The 22,907-nt window shown below is 45.5% G+C and overlaps 1 long non-coding RNA gene across 1 annotated transcript; it reads right to left on the bottom strand.

Annotated features, from left to right (window-relative positions):
- Nucleotides 1-292: 292 nt before the first annotated feature.
- Nucleotides 293-21,949, bottom strand: LOC112543589 (uncharacterized). The gene is made up of 3 exons (XR_003086822.2): nucleotides 21,792-21,949; nucleotides 21,347-21,724; nucleotides 293-2,108 (listed from the first exon to the last, which is right to left on the bottom strand). It is a non-coding gene; the product is annotated as an uncharacterized LOC112543589 (long non-coding RNA).
- Between the last annotated feature and the right edge of the window lie 958 nt (nucleotides 21,950-22,907).

Below are 22,907 nucleotides of genomic sequence, written 5' to 3'. Positions count from 1 at the left end.
ATTTCAATTAGGATAATCTAGTTATTTACCAAATATTCCCCGTAGCCCCTTGACAAGCTTCTTGTACCCCCTGGAGCTACATGTACCCCAGGTTGGGAACCCCTGCACTAGAGTATATACAGGGTGGGCCTAAAGAACAGGTTCACAGAGATTTAAACTATTACTAATTTAAGTTTATTGAAAAGACTGAATGCACATGGCATCATGTCCTTGGTAGAACTTGAAACAATTTAAATCATTCCCAGGTACCCAGGCCTTTCACTATGATAGGACAACAAGCATTTTAGGGGCTAAAAATAAACATTATGAACCTGTTCCTCTGTTTTTTCTATGGTTACTGTTGTAAGCGGACCATCTCTCTGTACACTGTAACAAATCTGTGACCATCTAGGACCTTTATAGTTAAATTAGGCTATATAACATGGCAATTCAAATCTTTATGGCAACAAAGAACTCAAATCCTTCTGTTTCAATGGTGCTGAACTCTAACACTTCACGTAAAAATCTTCTTTAACATTAGCAGCATAAGGCCTATGGTACACAGATGAGTATTTTGGTTCCCCATAAGCAGAGGGCAGTGGTACACATACACACTAGCCTGCTCATTGCAATATATATTATCCTCCTTTCTAACTTGCAAAACCTCAGCTTCCCTGAATCAGAGTGTGAAATTTTCAAGGGGGCAGACATTATACAAATCTCTGTTGTCAGAAAAGAAATAGAATAATTCCTGAAGCACGAATTTACATCATTATCTCATACAGGCCCTTGTGTTTGGCTCATTTGACGTACTGTTTCTCACCCTTGGAACAGCCTCCCTTCTTTATGATATCAACAACCCTCCTAGTTCCATTTAAATTGCTCCTTGAAACACACTTCTGTGAAGCCTCCAGATGTAGATGACTGGGTATGACAAAAACAGTGTTCGCAAACAACCATATAAGTTTAGGACAGGCTTTTTGTTCACACAAATGGCTGCTCTTCATACCAGACCAGACATTCAACCAGTCATTAACATACAAACGACAATTCGTTATTCACTTTTTATGAGTCGCTATTCATTATTCTTCTCTTTACAAAGTTTCAGCCATCCAGTCTCTGCAACAAGGGAATAGAAACAAGATCATGTCCTTTGGTGGAGAAATCACATGCCAGAAATGAAGAACATCAAATAGTCAAAGCAAGCTACAGGATGAAATCAGGATCACTTTGCAGACAAGCTAGGGATACACTGTGGATAATTGATTTGCAACGAATAATTCAACAAGCAACAGAAAGCTTTGTTCAAATTATGCCATTTTTTTGAACCCTGAATGTTTTCTGGATCATGTGGTATTATGTGACTTGTCTTCCTATGTTAGACTGTATGTTCCATTTGGCAAGGTCTTGTTCTTTGCAGAGTACAGGTTGTCGTCAGTGTTCCAACATTAAATAAGTACTATGCATAAACTATAAAAAAAGAGCAATGGAGAGAAAGGAGCTGGTCCACAGAAACTTACAAAGTTCTGTTGTTGGAGAGGAGAGCTTTTTGAACCCCGTTCCCCTGCCCTCCCCCCAGCACACACACAGCCCCACACCAGGCTACACTTTGGTTACCCAAAATCCGTGAAAAAGAGAGAGGGGGAGTTGGGAACTTTTATAAAGGACACAGCTAGTAAAACCACAGCCCCAAGCTTTTATTCTCATTTTGAATGAAATTCTGGAATTCCTTCCACAGAAAAATAGCAGTGGATTTATGGACAGTAGTTAGCAGGCCAAATTAAACAGTCTTGGGATGGATGCCCAGTTGTCTGTGTGAGAGCAGAGTCTCTTTGTCAAGTACCATAAATTCTATTTGCGATCCTCTGAAGCTGTGTAGATTTGACCATGACATCATTTACCACCATAATCATATTGTACCTTTGGTCTCAAGGATCTATTTTTCTTCTACTTTCTTGCTATCTTGAGGCACCTAATGAAGGCTGGATCATGCTGAGCTAACTATCCTGTCAAGGACTAAGTAGATGTGTGCAGCCATTACCTCCTGAGAAGAATCCAGCTGAATAAAGTCATCAGAACTATTTGACATCATTCATGTTACAATAATCAAGCAAAGCTGATAAAGATGCCTGTGGGGACACAGAAATGTTATTTTAAAAAAACCAAAACAACCAAAAATCTCCTGCTAAACATTCTAGTCATTTAAAGCAAGTTTGTACTCAAACATGTATCTGGCCAAATGTTTAAAAATAGACTTCTGCCTTATGTATACAAATTAGGCCCATGCATGAGCTAACAGCTGATAGGGCATTGCATACACAAAAGAAAATATTTGTGTTTGCATACTTACCAGGGAGAACATAGGTGCCAGCTGCTGAAATTTTTAACCATTATGCTACTGTGGAAGTTTTCTGTAACTCTGAAATGTTCATAACTCTAAATAAAACATTATGGCTGTTCTTTCAAAAGTTTGCAACCGAACATTGACGGAATTCATGTTTGAAACTTTGCTATGTACAAGAAAAATGCTGCTTTTAACCATCTTAATTTAAATGAAACAAGCAGAAATAGTTCTCTTACCTTGTCAATTCTTAACCCTCTCCCCCAGTAATTTTCCTTTGACACAGTACACAATTGTAATTACTATGTTTTTTGTCTCTGCTATGAGTAAGCTCCAAGCTTCCATGCTGGAGTGGAGTGTGTGGCCAACGATGGATGGTTTTTTTTTCTGTGGGTCAGCAGCCCCTGTTAGATAAAAGGTTCCCCACCCTGCCTAAGAGAGTCACCAAATTTGGGCTGTGCTCCCATGATCACGAAGCAGTGGACTTGGCAAAAGGCTTGCTCTGGCCAGTCTCCATTGCAAACCCACAAGGGTCTCTGATGCAGTAGAGTGGGAACGTTACTATGAGTTGGGGTGTTGAAATCTAGCCCCGCCCCCCTTACTCCTGACCATCCCCTACCCCAGCTGAAGCAAGGAGCAAAGCAGCTGGGACCCAGGCGCAGGGATGGCAGCAGAGCCCTCCATGTGCAGGGCAGCATTCAGGAGCTCCATGGGTGCTGCAGCACCCCCTGCACTCCTAGTTCCCATGCTGATGCTCTGATAGTATGGTTTGCAGCTTGGTGTTCAGAAGACAATAGAAGGGTTAATGCTGGTGTATGTGTACAGCAGCCCATTGAGCTGCTGCTGTATGCCAAGCAAAGGGGGCAGCTACCCCAGAGCCCGGTGATTCAGAGGGCCCGGGGCTTCCAGCACCTGGAGCCCAGGGCCCTTTAAATTGCTGCAGGAGTCCTGTGTGGCACCTTGCAGAGCCACAAGTGGCATGCTCCAGACAACATATGGGAGGAGGGGAGACATAGTCTGGGTGACGCCAAAGGCCAGCTGCCCTGGCCCCGCCACTTCCAGGGGTGTGGTGCTGAGCTCTCCCATACTTTGCCCAGGGGCCTGGCAAAATGTTTGACTCACGTGTTCTTTCCTTAAGCTCCCCATCTCACCAGGCTCTGTGCTGCAATGAGCAATTTTCAGCCCTGCAAGACTAGGGCTCATCAATGCACCTGAAACTGGCTTTCCAGTTAAGACAAATACATGTTTTGTCCTGGCCCTTCCTATATACTTCCCATCACTGAAAGCCCAGGGCGGGGCACTAAAGCAAAGTCTTTCCCACTGCAGTGCAACTGGTTTACCGCCCGGCTCCTGAGCATGTCTGTTGGATTCAGATTGTTCAGGGAGGTTCATTTTTCTTTCTTTAGACCAGATCCTCCAGCTGTAACTCAGTCTTGACTTCTCTCTGGGGCTGTGTCTAGACTACATGCTTCTGTCGTCAGAGGCATGTAGATTAGACACATAGGCAAAGGCAAATGAAGCCGCGATTTAAATGATCACGGCTTCATTTAAATTTACATGGCTGCCGCCCTGAGCCAACAAACAGCTGATCAGCTGTTTGTCTGCTCAGTGCGCTAGTCTGGACGCTCCCCTGCCGACATCAAAGCCCTTTGTTGGCAGTCCCGGTAAACCTCATCCCACGAGGAATAACGGGGCTGCTGACAAAGGGCTTTGATGTCGGCAGGGGAGCGTCCAGACTAGCGTGCTGAGCGGACAAACAGCTGATCAGCTGTTTGTCGGCTCAGCGTGGCAGCCATGTAAATGTAAATGAAGCCGCGATCATTTAAATCGCGGCTTCATTTGCCTTTGCCAAAACAACAAATCTACATGGCTCCGTCGACGGAGCCATGTAGTTTAGACGTACCCGGGGAGACCATCTGGGTAAGGATGGAGGGTGTGCTACTGGCTTTGGCTGTGAATCCTCTTCAGGCCAGAAGGTCAATATTTATGTCACAGCACAAGGAAGTGGATGCTGTGGACAAAGGAGGCTAGAAATAACATACCAGGCTGTACTGGTCCCTTCTCCATAATCTAAACCGGCCAGCTCTTTGTGTATAGGGCCATTTATCTTTCCCTTGCAAAACAGCCAAATTACTGAATATCTAAAGATGTGTTTACTTCCATTTATAGCTGCATCTGACAGGTCCTGGAGAGGCTAAGCAGTCCTACCCCAGAATCATCCCTGACTGAGCAACTTCAGAGGCTTTTACACCCAGCCTCTGGCAGGGCTGAGGGGATGGGGTCTTCTCGGCCAGCTGGGCCAGGTTAACCCCTTCGGACCCAGTGTCAATCTGATGCACACCCTCTCCTGTAAGTGAATATCTGCCTGTCTTTCTGGGAGAAAAATCCCACGTTAGCATGTGCCCTACCTGGCCAATGAGCGATGCTGAAATCATAGGGCTTTAGTGATAAGTACTACCTCATGATCTTTGGGTTGCTCTCCTGCATGCTGTGCAGCTAGCTCAGTGAACTATAATGGTTACTGGGGGCCCATCTGACTATCCAGAGAGCCAAAATAAATGTTCTATAATGAATGTAAGAACAATCTTTTCCCAGGTAGTAGCAACAAGTTAATAACAGCAAGAAAGGGAAAGGCACCATGTCTGTGAAGCAAAGTCTCTCAAAAACTAAGGCATTCAATGCCGTAATATTCCCAGCCAAGCTTCATATCACTTAGAACAATGAGGGGGAAAAAAACAAAGCAAAATGTATTTAATCCCCCTGAGGAGGTCACAAAGTTTATCATGTCCAAAGGCATATAGCCTGGTACTAATTCTACAGAAAAGAGCAGAGACTGTTCTTTTAGAAAATGATGTATCCTTTCTCCTTCTCTCAGGACTTTGTTTCTGCCTAATCAGATAAGAATGCTGTCTAAACCAGTATATTTAAAGGTGACTTACAAATCAAAAATAGATTTGTGCCCAGGTTTGCTTCTTTAAGATCTATAAACAAAATGTGAAGGAGCGTCACTACCACTTCCTGCCCCCCAACCTCCTCAAACAATTTTTTTGTACTTGTTTTACCTTAGCAATTCAGGTCTTCTCTATTTTGAATGACTCTAACTGGGATTTTCAAGTGTGCCCAATGCAGGTTTAATTTTACTCCAACCGAAATAAATTTCAGAGTGAACACTTTTGAAAAATCTCACTCTGGACCACTGGAGAGCTGGGACACTTAATATTATTACAGAAACCATCAGGCAAGTAAAGCCTGATGAAATAGGGATAGGAACAGTTCCTTATTCAGATTTATTTTGTTTATATCTATTTGACTCAAACAATGGGGAAAATAGCTTGTTAAAATGTCATCACCCACTGCTCCTTTGATAAAGGCTTGAGAAAACTCCTCCCTACCACACAATTTTTAAAAAGTAAACTAAATCTGTCAAGCCTTTTTCAAACATTTAAAAAAATAAAAAAGGGGCACAACGCTATTTTTTTTTAAAATTAAGCTTCAACTTCAGATATCACAGTTTCTGAGGCTGGGCTAATTTTTGATCCAATCCAGAAGGCACTTAAAAGCCCCCAGTTAGTCAGCATGCAATTGCAAATCAACAAGAGCATGTCACATAATGGCTTTCTAGTCCGTTTCAAGCTCATTCAGAATCCCAACACCTGGCTTCCTAGGTGAAAAGGGACTAAGGCAGTGCTACTCAGACCTCAGTGTTTGAGAAGCCACATTACCAATTAACTGTGTTCAAGAGGCACAGTCGTGTGCATTCACTGTTTCATTTATTCATTTTATATATATTATTCATATTCTCACAGCAAAATGGCTGACCAAGTATTTTATCAACTGCAATTGATTGATAAAAGCATCCTGATTTGTTAATAACTGAAATTGGTTAATAGTTAAATCACACAACTGTTTTAATATCACGTGCTATAGAAAGCTAGAGGTACTTCTTCTCCTGGTATCTATATCTATATATTTTGGTTTCTGTTATTTTCACTCCAGTTCATCTGGTGAAGTGGATTTTATCCATGAAAGCTCATGATCTCTATATTTGTGTTAGTCTCTCAGGTGCCACAGGACCACTCTTTGTTTTTAAGTTTACAGACTAACATGGCTACCCCTCTGAGATTTTAGAAGACACATGAGACAGCCATTTGCAGCCTGTGAGTCTGAGTATCACAGGGCGAAGGCACAGAAGGCAATGAGACCACCTCTTGTTAATGTGTTACTCCATCAGTTGGTTCTGATGGGAACATTGAGGCTAATGGTTTAAACTTTATGGGGACAGAGTGATCTTAGTGGCAGGTCCTCTGCTGTGGAACTCACTGCAGCTGAAGAGAAAAATGAACCGGAGTCTTTCCAGCCTTATTCTTCATTCTCAGTATAGGTGAGGCTCTTTCCAAACACTTAAATGGGGTGGTCTCTGCTGTGAGGAGCTCACAGTCTCATGCGGAGGTGGATTAGCCTTTGTGGGCCTCAGCACCTGGACTGTGACCCCACCCTCAAACTCTGAGGCCCCAGCTGCAGCTGCAACTCACTCTGGGATGGGATGGGATGGAGAGGAGTGAGCAGGTTGGGGGGAGACAGAGAAGAGTGAGTGGAGTGTGGGGAACTTTGGGAAGGGAAGAAGCTGAGCAGGGGCAGAGCCTCAGGGTGGAGTGCAAGTTAAGCAAGCAGGTCAGGCCCTGGTGCCCCTTCTGAGTGTAGCTGGTGCCAGGATGCCATTGCAAAGCTGGTACAGGTCTAATGACAAACATGTGATCAGGGGACGGGGAATAACAATAGCAATTTATGTACAGTTTATTTACAAAAGAACAATGCTCAGTGCTTTTTGACAAGCCTTCTAGAGATTGGCGAGACACATTTTGGAGTCCACTGCACCTGCTCTATGGCACAAAGCAACTATATACAGTCCATCAGGAGAAGTGTGTGTGTGTGGAGATCCAACTAGTGCAGGAGGAATCGCTGGGTTGATTCAAGCGCCCATGCGAACCCCTGGAGCTGTGTTCAGATGAAAATAAATATGAACAGGACATCGCTATTCCCCATTGGTTGTCAGATGCTAAAACTACCCTCATGACCATATGCAGTAGGGAGCACTTACTCCCAGGACTAGCCCAGTTCCTAGCTGGCCCCAGGATGTTGAATGTAAACGTGGCTTAAAGCCATCATTGATCAACCCTCTTTCTGAGCTATGCCAAAAGCAGCTCATTTGCAGCCCAAGGCTGGAACCTGAGTTGCCAAAGAGGCCCCAGACATGTGCACTTGAGAATACACTGCATTGATCTGATATCTCTGAAGGGGAAACACCACTTTGATGGTTTTCTTTTGAGAGTCATCTTGGCTTATATCAAAACCAATGATGGGAGAATTTTTCTAGAAAGGTAAAACTTGGTTGTTGCCATTTGTTGCGAGAGGGGGAATAAAAAGCCAAACAAAACCTGCAGTGTCTCCTATGCTGCCCAGACCCCCAACCAATGCTCCCAGTATGAAATACTGTGTTGGCCACCCCCAAACCCCACATTCCAATTCACTCAAGCATCAGAAAACATCTCCAGAAACCCTGGGCCACACAGGTAGCTGGCAAAACCAACCATCTTAGGAGGAAGAAAGCCAGGACCAGTCATTCTGAAGAAAGGCCGGGGAGTCAGTGTTGTCCTGGCAAATGACCGATTCCCCTGCTGTTCTTGACCAGCAACCAAAGCGGGAAGGAAGCTTGCAAGGAAAACCTGGCTTCTTAGTCAATGGTTGGCTCAAGAAGGAAGGGGTTAGGCAACAGTTCTGGAAAGCAGGGATGAGGTCAGGCTGGGAGGGTAATTGAGATTCAAGGTCTAGCTGACAAGGGGGATATTTACCAATGCTCGAGTGACATTTACAGGCCAGAGGGGAAGCTGTGGAATGTTATGTGCTGGGAAGGGAAGCATGTGAGAGTGGACACAGTTGCCAGCATTTTTAAAATGTTTCTCTCCACAGCACTTCAATCACTTGGGTTTTGCAGGCAGCAGGCTCCCAGACAACGAAGGCTGCGTCTGTGTCCTGGAGAATGTCAGATAATATTTGGCGATGGGTTTTAATGATCCAGACCTCTGACGGTTGGGGTTTCAGGTAAGCATCCCGAAGCGTGAACCAACAGAGCCCTTAGGTGAACTTGTGGAGGTCTCCCATTCCTCTGCCCCTAAACAACTCCTCTTCCCTCAACTGACTCCCATACCTAGTGTTATATTTGACTGGCAGAGGACTGGGTAGGCTTTAGCTCACATCTTCAGAACAGGACAAAAGCATGTCCCTTTCATTTAGCTTGGTCAGGGCAGGACCACAAGCCTGTCTCCTCCCCACATCCACAACAGATCTCCTCTGCTTGACCTCTTCTGGGGGCACATCCCTTGCTTCCTCTCATCGGTGGGAAAGGCGCGTGAGGGTGAGACTTTTCATTCTCTCATCACTGTGGTTAATTTAGATACCAGACACCCCATTGTTTGTTTGTTTAAGTTTCAAGGATAAAACTGTGTGGCTATGTCTACATTCACGGCTTCTTCCGCGAGTAATATGCAAATGAGGCTAAGCGTGGAATATTGCCTAGCCTCATTTGCATACCTAATGAGCCACCATTTTTTTCAGAAGAGGATCTTGCGCAAGAAGGAACGTCTACACTGCCCCTCCTTGCGCAAGAAAAACCCTCTTGCACAATGCCGTTACACCTACTACTTGACAGGAAGAATGGCATTGTGCAAGATGATTCAGAAAAAAACAGCTCTGTGTGGCTGTCTGCAGCCCTAAAGCTCCACTGAGGAGCTGGAAAGAATCCATGGTGGGCCAGTTTAGGACATAAGGAGCAGGCAAGTTAATTTCCACATACCCTTTGCTAACTTAGCAATTCTGTAGGTTCTGACCATGCAGCTCTGCAGACACTCTGTGCCCACAGTAGCATCAGACTGACCATCCTCAGAACTGGTCAGGCCACTGCAGAAGCACTATGGATTAAGACAGAAATGCACCCCTTAATCCTGTTTAAGAGAACTTCGGGGCTTAGCCTGATGCGCTGGCACATTTTTTCTAACACAGCCTTAGGCCTGACTTCTGTAGGCTTATTTATGGATTGATATGAGAGCTTGTCTTTTGGCCAAATGATAATACCAAAATGACAGAGGGTAGTGCATTTTGCCAGCTAAATTTGTGAACATCCACCTCTGAAACAACTCCCTGAGGGTATGTCTACACTACCCCCCTAGTTCAAACTAGGGGGGGTAATGTAGTCATACGGAGTTGCAAATGAAGCCCGGGAAATTCAAATCCCGGGCTTCATTTGCAACTCCGTATGACTACATTACCCCCCCTAGTTCGAACTAGGGGGGTAGTGTAGACATACCCTGACTGAGGCCTCATCCTGCTGCAGCTAAAGTCAGAGTTTAGATGCAAGCAGGCTCTGAATGAATTCCCCTAGCAGCTAGCTGGGAGTGGGGAGGAAAGAGACATTTTAGGAGTAAACTATTTACATGAACACACCTACTCTTCCTGGATATCTAGCAGATAGAACAGTGTTGCTCAAAGTGAGCAAACTTGGGATGCTATTGGGTTACAAATCACTTTAGTACTGAATGCAGGGGTAGTGAAATGTTGTTTCAATGTTGTTTCCTTATTGTAGGACTACAGTGGAGCAGAACTGTGCTTAATCTATGCCAAATGGGGGGGGGGGGGTGCCACCCTTCATTGAAAGGACATGATTAAGCCAGAGGCTTGAATGCCAGAGCACTTTGAAAGTAAGTAGGAGCTTCTTTATGTTAAATGCTCAGTCACAGTTGAAAGCAATTATAGTAGGTCTGTGTTTCTGCTCTACCTCTTAAGAACAAAAATCACTGAGAGATAAAGTCACTTGAGACTGGTCAGTGTTCCTGTCCAGCCTGCAAAGAGCTGACTATGACTAAGAGACGGATGTGCAAACAACACAGTAGAGAGGCAGGTAGCAGGAGACAGCTGACTGGCGAACAAGTGGCTGGTGAGGTGGAGAGGCACGGCAAGAGTGGCCAGCAGGATGACCGGCGGAGAGGTCTCCATCTGGTCTCTAGGGAATTCTTCCCAGAAATAAAGCCTTCTCCTACTTCTCACTGAATGCTCTGTTGCCATTCTCTCTATCTTTGACTCCATCATTGTGACCGGGCCCTGGTCGCTGTACAAGTTTGCCCCTTTTGGGGGTTTCATAGTATTTCCCCTCTCTATGTCTCAGGCAGATCTCCCATTCACTGCCCTATAGTTCAACTCCCACAGAAGCTGGCAGGAGAAGCCAGGACTCCAGGATCCAGCTCAAGAACTGTCTAGTCAGCAGCCAAGATCTGTTCTTTATTGAACCATGCAACGTTATCCTGAGCCCTTTCCTTACCATCTGTCTCTCCTCATTTCCCTGGGATTGCTAGCCTCACAACACCCTCCTCCCAGGGAATAAGTGACTTACCCCTGTTGTCTCAAACACAGCTCCCTTCTCCAAGGGAATAACTGTAGACTACCTCTTCAAAACACAGCTACTAGGCTTTACACAAGCTTTCCCTTCATGTTCTGTTCAGCTGAGCCTCATTTAATCAATGCCTGCTGCTTGGCTTCTCCTCCAGGTGCAGCTCTCGAGTTAATTGGCTCAGTTCGTCACCTTAACCCTTCCAAGTCTTACCCGAGGTGGACACTCCATCAAAAAGCATGACAGGCAGTGGTCTCTGCACAATAGCAGCCTAACCATTGTCAAATTTCAAGTGAGTCTAACATGCGAGTCTCACAGGAGGAAGAACCAGCACAAGTACACATCCCTGTGGGTTGGAATTACTGCTTTAGCAATCCCTGAAAAAAACCTTCCAAAATTTTTTAGTCTCCGTGACTGACCTGCCTCTGATATGAATTAGTTACATTTGTTAAACATACAGCATCTTCAGTGCTTCTTTTCCCTTGCCACATTGCCCGCCCATTACCTTATAAAAATGAGATGAAATGCCGTGCCGGAACATAATGATTAAAATATCAGCCTGCACTTTTTATCTTGAAATGAAATATGGAGGCAAAGCAGACAGAAGTACGGGTCTTTTGTGTTTGCTTGGCCGCATGCATTATTTATGATGTGGAATGAGTGAATGATTGCCTTGAATTTTGATATGTGAGAGAAATAAAATGTTATTAGTTCTTTTAATGTGCTGCCACAGGAAAAAAAGGTTCCTTTAAGCCTCTGATCTTGGAAGAGCAGGATTATGGCACATTTCACATGTATAAATGATCACTGAATATGTAGAGCTGATTTAGCAACACTGAACTATACTCAACTGGGGTGCAAACTCCATTACATTTAGTGGGGTTATACCAGAGATGTAATTGCCCTGTATTTGTCAATTAAAACTGCCTATAATGGCAACCTGGCTCTTAGCAGTCTAGTGACCTTCACCTTGGTAGTTCAGCCTCAAGGGCCATGTCACTTTGTGGCTGAATAATAGACTCATGTCTGCACAAGACATGACTCATAAAAATCATGCTTCTGTTCTGAGATTGTGATTTTCCCACAATAGCCATTAGAAGAGGAGATGAATTCATCCCTCTTCTGAGTGCCAAAATGACCTTAGAATGACTAAAGTTAAAGAGACAAAAGATATACATTTTTATACAACTGGAAGGGATGTGGGATAGGAATCTGGATGCTGTATTGATTAAACTATGTTCTTCAGGAGATGATTCATCATCAAAGAATAGCAAAAGATGATGCTGTCAAAGGTATGTGTCTAAAATCCATTTGGACCTTTTTTTTAAAGCTTGTTACCCCATTTTAACTCAAAAACCTAGAGACTGATTCCATTTTGAGTGTAACTAAAGGTCAGCAGACAATATCCTTCCTTTTCTTACCATATATAAGTCCTAACAGCAGTTGTGTGACTATTTTCCAACCACTGCTATGCACAATATTCCCATTTTCCTGCTGCATCTATCCGTTTCGTGAATCCTGTCTATTCTCCTCATTAACTTTATATACAGAACATATAAAAAGAGACAGAATACCCATAAATATTTTCTCTCTCTCTCTTTCTTTCTCTCTCTCGGCATCAATTTAAATCTAATTAGTGTTTGGAAAGCATTTCAAGATGGAAAGCTTTGTGTACATGCTGAGTATCATTATTATTAAAATTATATTTTTCCTTTGTCGTTATCCTATCATCAATGTAAGAGACAATGTCAACAGAACAGAATATTCATACAAGGTAATTGTTTCCTGCTGTTACAGAACTGCTAAGGCAAACTGGAGGCATTTGTAGAAAATAAATGTTGAGGCAAAGGAAAGATGTTTCAGAGCAGAAGACGTTGATTAAGAGACAATGTTCCATCACAGCCTCTTTATTTTTATAGTAAAAAATAAGCTGATGTAGATTTAGATCTATGAAAAATAGCACTTGCTCATTATAATATATTGGAGAATCCATTTCAATCTAGGTCTGTCTGTTTTAATCTCAGTACCATTAAAAACCCATTGCCAGGGATCAGATTATATAAAAATCCCAACCAAACCAACCAATGCCTTTTATTTTGAGCCACAGTCTGCCAATCTAATTCATGTTGAACAGTACTTTACCATGCAGCATACCTCCATCATAATCATCCAGGAACCCACCCCTGCAATCCGCCCCAGTGCCAACTCTGTCCACACATCTACACAAGCAATTTCATCACTGGACCCAACCACATTAGCCACTACATCAGGGGCTCGTTTAACTGCACATCCACTAATGTGATCTATGCCATCAAATGCCAGCAATGTTCCACTGCCATGTATATCGGCCAAACTGGACAGTGTCTATGGGAAAGAATTAACAGACACAAATTAGATATCCAAAAGACAACACACAGAAACCTGTTGGAGAACACTTTAACCTACCCGGGGACTCATGAATGGATCTCAAAGTCACTGTGTTGTTTCAGGCCAATCCCACAAGCCAAACATATATGGAAGCATTGGAAATTAACTTCATTTACAAGTTTGGGAGCTATCACAAAGGCATGAATAAAGACATTACCTGGCTAGCACACTACCTTCCACATCCCAATGACTTAACCAACTAAACAACTTAAGAACAATTTGCACCTTCTCTATCAGCTCTTGTAACATGAACACTCTTTCACTATTTTTTCTCTCCCCCCCCCATCCCCTATTTATTTTGGAACTGGGCTTTTAATACTCCATTCATCTGAAGAGTGGTTGTACCCACAAAATGTCATGATACCATCTACATATTTTGTTAATCTTTAAGATGCTGCTAGACTATTTGTTGTTGTTTAAGTTAATACTTTACGGCTCAGATAGTCCCACTGACTTCAGCGAAGTCTTGGCACAGTATGTAGTATTCACCATGATGCTTTTTTTTCTATGCATAAGATTGTCCTTTAACTACATAGCTAAAACAGTGTGGATATATTTGTGACCCAGGAACTAGTTGGTGCCAACTGGCAGAATCCATAGGAGCAGCATAGAGGTTTATAGAGATCTGCTGGGTAGGTTTATTTATAATAATTCACTAGGCTACGTCTATACTACCAGGTTTTTCTGCAAAACCAGTTGGTTTTGCACAAAACCCTACTGAGCGTCCACACCTCAAGCACGTTTTTGCGCAAGAAAATCTACAGTCAATCGACAGAACAGAGGGCTTTTTGTGGTGTAGGTATACCTCCTTCTACGAGGCATAACTCTGTTTTGCGCTACAGCCCTTGCGCAAAAAGGCACGTGTGGATGCTCCACAGGGGTTTCTTGTGCCAAAAGAGCCTATCAGAAAAAGCACAGGTGCTCTGATGGCCATTCTTTAAATGGCCATCAGAGCTTTCTTGCACAAGAGCATCCATGCAGTGTGGATGCTCTCTTGTGCAAAAACACATTGCAAAAGTGATGCACTTGGAGGTGTGAAAGAAGGCTTCTTTCGCAAAAGGCTTCTTGCGCAAAAACCCTGCAGGGTAGATGTAGCCTAACAGGTAGCATGCAGGTTCCTACTAAGAGTCAGTCACCCACTGGTCATCATCATTGTTGAAAGGTGTTTGTACGGGAAATAGTTTAAGAGAGGTGGGCAATAAGCAGTCTGCAGGCCAGATGTGGTTTGCCAGGGTTAGCCCCGGCAGGCTAACAACACTTTATTTACTGGGAAGTCGACAGGTACAGCTGCTTCTAGCTCCCATTGACTGTGGTTCACAATTTTTGACCAATGGGAGCTGCGGGAAGCGGTGTCCCATTCCACCCTGCTTCCTGTACCTCTCATTTGCCAAAACAGTGATCTATGACCAATGGGAGCTGCAAGCAGGTAAATAAAGTGGCAGCAGCCCGCCAGGAGCTAACACTGGCTTATTGTCCATCCATGGTTTAAGAGGTTATGTAAAATGTAAAATACTAGGTTCCAAAACAGTTAAGCAAAGCTTGTCACCTGAGCTTAGGGAAGCCTCAAGGCTGACTTCCCCAGCATATAAAACAAGGAACATCCACAGACATAGGCCACTGTCTGGTGTGGGCTTGAGAATTAGCCAGGCCCAGGTTTGAAAATTTATAAAGACAAAGGAACCTAAGATAAGACTCTGAAAAAGGAACCTTCTGGGGGAAGAGACACTAGTCCATAAGTGCATTCAAAAAGAGGAATGGGGAGAAGATTTTATCCTTCACCAAGGAAACATGCTAAGAGTTTGCTTGTCTCATGAAAAAGAGTTTGCAGCCTGCCTGTCTGGAAAGTGCTGGTGAGCAGTATTTTATTAGACATGAGAGTATCTTTTTAATTAAGTTTAGGCTTTGTTATGATTGTATTGTTATGTAACCATTTGTTTCCACTATGTCTCTGTGTGTGTGGTATGATTATATTTTATTTGTAGCCATTTGTTGCTTCTATGGGCTATCAGTGAAGTCTCTATTTTGTGAAACATTTACTTGTTTATTGAAGTGCTGCGTGTTAAATGTAGCCGTGATCTGAGGTATAACTGGTAAGCTGGGACATAACTAGCAAGCTTTGGAATCAGTGAATCTGTGAATGCTGTGAGTGTCCAGTGGACACTCTAGGGAGCTTCTGGGAGCACTTGTGGGTTGTAACATGCTTATCGCTGCCCTGGGGAGAGAAAGCAGGGTCTCCAGAGGCCTACAAGGGACTGCTTTCTTTGGTTGTGGTCAGTGGAGTTGGGGTACTGCTCCCTGGCAGACACAGAGAAGACTTCCTCAAGCTAAGGGCAGAAGATAGTGAGATGTTTCACTACCCTGGGTACTCCCAGGTAGCCTTGTAGTAATTATACTGAGGCTTATTTACAGTGGTATAGCCATTCCTGTCCTAGAAGTGGAATAAGCTGTTCAAGTATCTGGCACCTTTACATCAGTATAACTACACTAGGAAATGTACAGGTTAGTCACAGCCTTCACTGATATATTATTTTGATATAATGGGCTAGTTATTTTGAAATCTGTACTTCTGCTTTCCTCGCGCAATAAATTGTTATTTTGAAATAGCGTTAGTGTGGATGATCCGCTGCTGCTAATTCAAAATAATTGGCCTCCAGAGGTCTCTCACAGCTGCACTTGTGGCCACTCTGGCCACACCTGCCAGCTCCACTGCTCCCCTTCTTCTGCAGAGCTTAAAACAGCAGGCTGCAAGGGAAGGGCTTGTGGCACATGGCCAGCTTGGCAAGCCCCGTGCCATCGACCAGGAGCCGACAGAGCCGTGGCAGATCCCATCACTCCCTCAGAGCCTCCCACAGCTGCCAGCACTCCTGCAGCACCCTCAGCTGCCGCTGGCCAAGGATGCAGGAGAGCTCTGGCCTGGACTGGTGCGGAGATCCTGGACCTCATCGAGGTCGGGGGCAAGGAGACCAACCTCCAGGATTTCCTCACCGGGAAAAGGAATGCCGACCTATACAGCCAGATGGCCGCGAGCCTGGCCGACAAAGGCCACACCCAGGCCTTTGACCATGTCCGGAGGAAGCTAAAAGAGCTGCAGCAGGCCTACTACAAGGCGAGGGAGCATAGTGGATGTTCTGGGGTGGCACCACACATCTGTTGCTACTATGAACAGCTCAGTGCCATCCTGGGAAGGGGGTGGGTCACCTCTCCCTCCCATCATTGTTGAATCCGGCCAAGACATGCCCAGTGTCAGCCTCCACGATGGTGGGGATGCCGACGATGAAGAGGAGGAGGCCAGTCAGGTGATACCCACCAGCCAGGACCTGTTCCTCACCCTTGAGCCAGTTTCCCTTTCCTAGGATGTCTCCCAGGCTTCGGAGGAACCCAGGGAAGGTACTTCAGGTGAGTTCTATAACTTTCTCCACACACAAGGGAAAGGGCTGAGTGCTCCTCTCTCAGCCTAGGGGGCCGCACAGCAGCCTGTGCATGTGGGCGATGCTTCCAGTGGGCAGGGATAGATGTTCTCTCTCTGTGGGATGCTGCCAGTGCCAGACTTGGTGTGTGTAGGACACAGAAGGAAGCTGACCTGCCCTATCCCTGCCCTCCCACCTGCAGGTTTCTGGCCTGGCCGGCACCTTCCCATGCCTGCTTGTCCCCAGGCCACGGGCATAGCGATGCTCTCCTGGGACGTCTGTGCCCTTGCAGGAAAGTGCCCTCTGTCTAGGCCACAGATGGCCTTGTTTGCAGCACATACCATCGCCTGAACTGATGCTTTCAGTGTCGTCTCAGAGATTGGGGCTAGGCTTCATGCACAATGTCTCCTGTGATGGCTGCCCTTGTAACTAGTCTTCATAGCTGGGCCATCTGCGAGCGTGGCATGTCCACGACCTCCCATGCCATCTGCATGACTGGGATTCGCAGGAGGAAATGCACCCGGAAAGACCTAATGAGGGAGCTGATGGCCTGCCTGCAGTCCCTTGTTTGGGGGCTGGAAGAGGAGCACTAGGAGTGGGCCACTGACCAGGAGCAGCGGAAGGCCACCTGGGACCAGCTGGTGTGCCAGCATGAGGCCGTGTGTTCCTCTCTCACTTTGTGCATGGCCTCGTGCAGGGAGTGGGCCACCAGCTACTTCCCTGCCCTACTCCTATAGCTTCCCCTCCTAACTATCCCCCGGGGCCACCAGGGCCCCCAAACATGGGGCAGTGAGACCTCGAGGGCAGGTGAAGCCTTCCGGGCTGAAAACAGCAGGCACCAACTCCCAGTTCCATCCCTGAGCTCCTTTCCCCATCATCCTCCTTCCCCATTCCAGGTTCTTTCCCCAGTCCCTTCCTTACTGTACATCCCCCAATGAAAAAAGCGTTTTTATTTGCTCTGCGAGGGAAGGAAGAGGTGGGGGACGAAAGGCACATAGAGAGAATGCAGGGGCTGCTTGTGGAGAGGCACAGGGGAGAGTCTCACAGCTGGCCTTGGCTGAAACGCTCCTTCAAGGTCTCTCAGATAAGCACAGCCCTACATGTGCTCGCTGAATGCCACTGGTGTCCAGCTGCTTGTACGCCTTTGCCAGCTGTTCAGCCTCTGCTCCCACCCAGAGGTTGTGGAGCACACAGTGGGCTGCCATCCAGAAGGGAATGTTGTGCTCACTGAGGTCCAGGTGGGTGAGGAGACTCCAGAACCTTCCCTTAAGAGGCTGAACACATGCTCCACCACCATACGGCTCCTGCTCAGCCTGACGTTGAAGTGCTCCTTGGTGGTGTCCAGGCTGTGTGGGGCTTATGAGCCTGGGGAGCAAAGCGCAGGCTGTGTCATCCAGGACGCAGTTGGGTATGACCACCTCTCTGATCCTGGTGGTGCAATCACTGTGGATGTGCTATTTTGAAATACTTGACTAAATTTGATGCTCCCCCATATTGGGGGACACACTATTTTGATTTTGTTATTTCGAGAGTTATTATTTCAATTTGACTTATTTAGAAATTATTTCCTAGTGAAGACATGCCCTAACGGTCAAACATCCACCAGTTGCTTGGCTAACAGCAGCTCCATTTGATATAAGACAAATATTGTGAAGAATTAAAAATCAGGAAATGTCTTTTCTACCTACTGTAGTGGGGCTTATGTTTTCCAGGACAACAAGAATGATCAGATGTTTCCACACTGAATGACTAAGGGAAAACAACTAAACAAAAAAGACCAAATGTAAAGTTTTTATGACTGCATACGCTTTGTAACACATGCTACGACAATTGCCTCACAGAACAGCAGTGGCCTTTGGAAGCAGCAACATCCCAAAAGTTTTAAGTGTAATATGGAGGGGAAAAAAACATTACAGTTATTTAGCTACAAACAACAGGGGTTTTCTTGTTGGTATTTTTGTATTTTGTCATCTTCTCTCTTGAAATGATTGAAGAACAGTGAAACATGCTGATAGATAATGAAACATGCTGAGATTAAAGAGCAATTTTGACGTTCCCATGTGCTCAGATAGATTATGCAGTAACCTGATGGTATCAACCTTTTCATTTTTCCCAAGCTGGGGAAAAAATCCTTTAATATAACTGCAGGCACATTTGTCATTTTCCAGATGCAGCCTTGTTTAAACAACAGAACAAATGCCACAAGCTGGAGAACCATGTTTTTTCCCATTCCCTATACTGCTTCTTCTGTTAGCTAGCTGCATTAACCATAACATTAATGCATTTGTGGCCTTCATCCTAAAAAATCCCTATATGTTGTACAATTTTGGGCCCCATAAATCTCTCCATTCTGCACCACAAAGAGGAACTGCAGAGGGGAGGTGGTTTAAGAAAGAATGAGAAGACCTCAGAACTTACAGAGGAGTTCTATGGGAATACCTTATTCCTTCCCAGTTCCCCAAAACCTCCATTCTGCAGTCAAGACTCCAGGGGGTTTGAAAGACCTTCTGTTCAGCGCAGCTATGTCTCTATGTCTCCTTCAGCCATCAGAATAAATCCCAGTGAGAAAGCACATGATAGCAAACCCTCGTAAAACCTACAGGGTGCGTCTAGACTGGCAAGATTTTGCACAAAAGCGGTGGGGAAGAGGCCCCTCCTGCTCCTGCCCCTGCCCCTGCTCCTTCCCCTCCTGCTCCCGCTTCTGTCCCTGCTCCTGTCCCTCCTGCTCTTGCCCCTCCTGCCCACCTCTCCATGCAGCCTGCCCTGACGCGGCCTGCCCGTCATGTGCAGGTCTGACCCCACAGGAGCAGCTCTTCCTCCTCCCAGTTGAAAGTCTTCTCCCCCTCCCAGTTCAAGGTCTCCCTTCTCCCCATTACAAATAATAAAAGACAAGTTTTTGTGTTCAAGAAAAAACTGTGTTTGGTGTTTATTGGGACATAAGGGGAAGGGAAGAGAGGAGAGGGGAGGGGAAAGGTAGGGGATGGGAGGGAGTTGTAAAGGGAGACCGAGGTGACCCTACTATGGGACCTGGGAGAACATGTCCGTCAAGGCCTCCCAGATGCGCACCCCATCCTGGTGCGCCTGGCGGATGGCACTTGTGTGGGGCTGTTCGTAGGCCTGGCCCTCGGCTGCCATCCAAGTGGGGAGAAAGGCCTCCCCCCTCCGCTCCACAAGATTGTGGAGCATGCAGCACGTGGCCACTACCTCCGTGGCATTCCTCTCACCCATCTCGAGATGGGTGAGCAAACACCGGAAGCGGGCTTTCAAGCGGCTGGAGCAGCCTGCATAGATGTCCAGGAAGTGGCCACGGTGGTCCACGAGGGCCTGGAGTACGATTGAGCAGTACCCCTTCCTGTTCATGAAATGGGCTGGGTGGTGGTTCTCTGGAGCATGGGGGTGAGCCAGGCACACAGCTCCAGGAATGTCCGTTTTTGCTTGCGGAAGTTCCGGAGCCATTGCTGGTCATCCCATTGCCCCAGGACCAGCTGGCCCCACCAGTCCGTACTGGTGTCCATTCTCCACAGTGGCCTCTCCATCCATGGGCTCCCTGGTGAGGTCCTGGAGCAGGAGGGCAGCAGCCTGGAGCACCAGCTGCAGGCATTCCAAAATGGCCACAAAGGCCAGAGCAGGCACATGGCCACCCCTGGCTCCATGGCAGAAAAAACAAGGGAGATGAAAAAAAACCAGGCAAAGGCACTAAGAGACAAAAGGCAGTGGTGTCCAAAAAGGCAGAGGGCAACCACCAAAACTGTTATGGCTCAGTCCCTGCAAGAGGTCCTATAGCTCGCAGCAGGAGAGAAACGGCTGTCTGGGGAGATCCCTTTAAGCACGTGTCTCAAAGGAGCTCCAGCCCCCGCCCCTGGAAAGGGCTGCTGCCCTTTTGCCCTCTTCAAAATGGTTCTGGGCTTCTGCTTTTGTGCAAAAGCGTCCCGCCAATGTAGACGCGCTTTTGCGCAAAGCGCATCGTTATAGCGATAACTCCGGGACCTATCTAGACGTGCTTTTGCAGAAATACTTTTAATGGAAAAACTTTTCTGTTAAAAGTATTTCTGCAAAATCTTGCCAGTCTAGACGCAGCCACATTGTTCCTCTCCATGACATCATACGAACAAAGTGTAGGCACAAAAGGGGCTGGAGAAGGAGCCATGGTGCCAGGAAGCTTTGTGCGGAGGGGCTGACCAGCTAATCTAATCTCTCCTTCAGTTCTTATATGACCCACTCTCTCTGGTGGCTGAATGCAATCCAAGTATTTAAAAACAGGAACAACAATAACTTTTATCTGAAGCCTGGCTGGGTATCAGCTTGGATGGAGCACAGCTTCCCTGTGAAGGTTACAGCTTGGTAGGATTTTCAAGCATTGGTCTGTATACTCTAGTGCCGCACTCCCCAAAGACTCTCCAAGCTCCTTAAAGGAAGCAAGCCAAGAAATCTCAGTGAGGTGATGCTTAAGGAATTTCCTGCTTACTTCTCCCCTTCTGCAGTTCCCTCACCAGAACAAATATGATCCTACAGAGAGGAACCCTTCCCTCTCCACTAGTGAAGGGCCACAGGTATGGTAGATCTCAGCAGATATTTAAAGGCCTGATCCAGGGCCCACTGGAGTCTTTAGAAAGGCTCTCATTGGCTGCAATAGGCACATTTTCTCTTTTCATTAAAACAATGAGAGCATGTACATAACAACTATATAATCCATTAACAATTAGATAACTGACACAACAGAAACCAGTCTGCTGCTCTCTGAAGCCTGCCACTCACCATCTGTCCTTGCAACCCAGGGCCCTGCTTTCCAAAATGGAGGGTACCCCTCGTTCATCTCCGCAGCTGTACCCAATATCTTCACAGAATGGCTGTTCCACACAAGCATCGGTCCAAGCCCTAAAGTGTGAACAACATCCCTTTGCAACAGTTTGAGATGAGAAATATCCCACTGGCATAGAGTGTATTAAAATGATCCAGTTGTATAATACACTTTATTTGCCTCATTTACTTTGTTTAAAAATCTGTTCTTCAACCCAAGCAGGTCCAGATGCCAAGTTCTGAAATGTGTATGTATCTGTATTAAATCCAGGTTTACTGATTTCCTTGGTTGTCTTTCTGGCAGGTTCTGCGGTTGGAATTTCAGCTGGATTGCAGCTGTGGAAAAGAGACTCATCAGAAAAGTTATCTTGCCCTTCTAGGAACTAGGTTTTCTTTCACTTACCTTTGATTGTGAAGAATATGCCATAGAATGTATGTGAAGAAATTATCTGATGTAGTTTTATCACTTGAGATGCTTGTTCCAGGCTTCCCTTTGGTTAAAGAAAAATGAGTTCCCTCCAACCAAACATACAGCAAAGGATCTGGTTTAAATTAGTTTGCAAGCCCTATTCAAAGAGGGCCCTGAGTAATGAAACATGAGATCAGCCTCCAGGGGAAAAACAAAAAATCCTCACCTTTTGTTCCCAATTTGGGAAAATACAGCACATTGCTATCTTGGGCTGGGATTTGTGAAATGTATTAGAGCCAGCACAAATCTTCTTAGTAACACAGAGTGAGGTCCTGTATCAAGCCGAGACCATACAAACCTTAGAATGGATCTGATTCAATTTCAGTGCAGGAAAGACAGACAGAAAGAAAAGGCTGTCCCCAAACCATGTCAATGCTTTTGCATTTGCTATGTGCTCACTACATTTTTACTTGTTATAGAATCTGGATTAAAATCCACAGTCTGTTCTCTGGGAATTTTTTCTAAAATAGTTTTTAAACTGGTGTTGACAAATCTTTTCTGTGAGAACAGGAGTTTAGAAGTACTGGGTCAGTTGAAGGGAGCTTTGCTAGTCTGACTGTCACATCCAAAGCAAAGCCTTTAAGACAGGATTTGCTTTTCCACAGAAAGAGTCTCAGTGAGATAGATCATTTAAATGATGAAATAATTAAAAATAATCTGTGTCCTTCCAAGAAATTAGCTTAGGAAAAACACAGAACTGACTACTTGTTTTTTTTTGTTTTTTTTTTTTTACTGCAGCTTCCTCTTTTCCTTGCATTTTGTAGCAAATCTGCCAACAATTATTTTAGGAACTGTAAGCTTAATGCCATACCACAGTGGTTTTCAAACTTCATTGGACTGTGACCTCTTCTGACAACAAAAATTATTACATGATTCCAGCAAGGGGTAACAAAGCTTGACTCCACCCAAGTGCATGGGGTAAACCCACAGCTCCACCACCCTGGTGGGTAAGCTAGTCAAAGTGAAAGCCCATGGGTGTCATCTCTGGGCACGGGGAATGTAACCTCAACCCAACCACCCTGGACTGAAGATCTCGTGCTTCAGCTTTGG

Source organism: Pelodiscus sinensis, chromosome 2 (genome assembly GCF_049634645.1).
Source record: "Pelodiscus sinensis isolate JC-2024 chromosome 2, ASM4963464v1, whole genome shotgun sequence".
In the NCBI taxonomy this organism is placed as follows: domain Eukaryota; kingdom Metazoa; phylum Chordata; order Testudines; family Trionychidae; genus Pelodiscus; species Pelodiscus sinensis.
The sequence above is the reverse complement of the archived record's forward strand: the minus strand, read 5'-3'. Positions and strand labels throughout refer to the sequence as shown.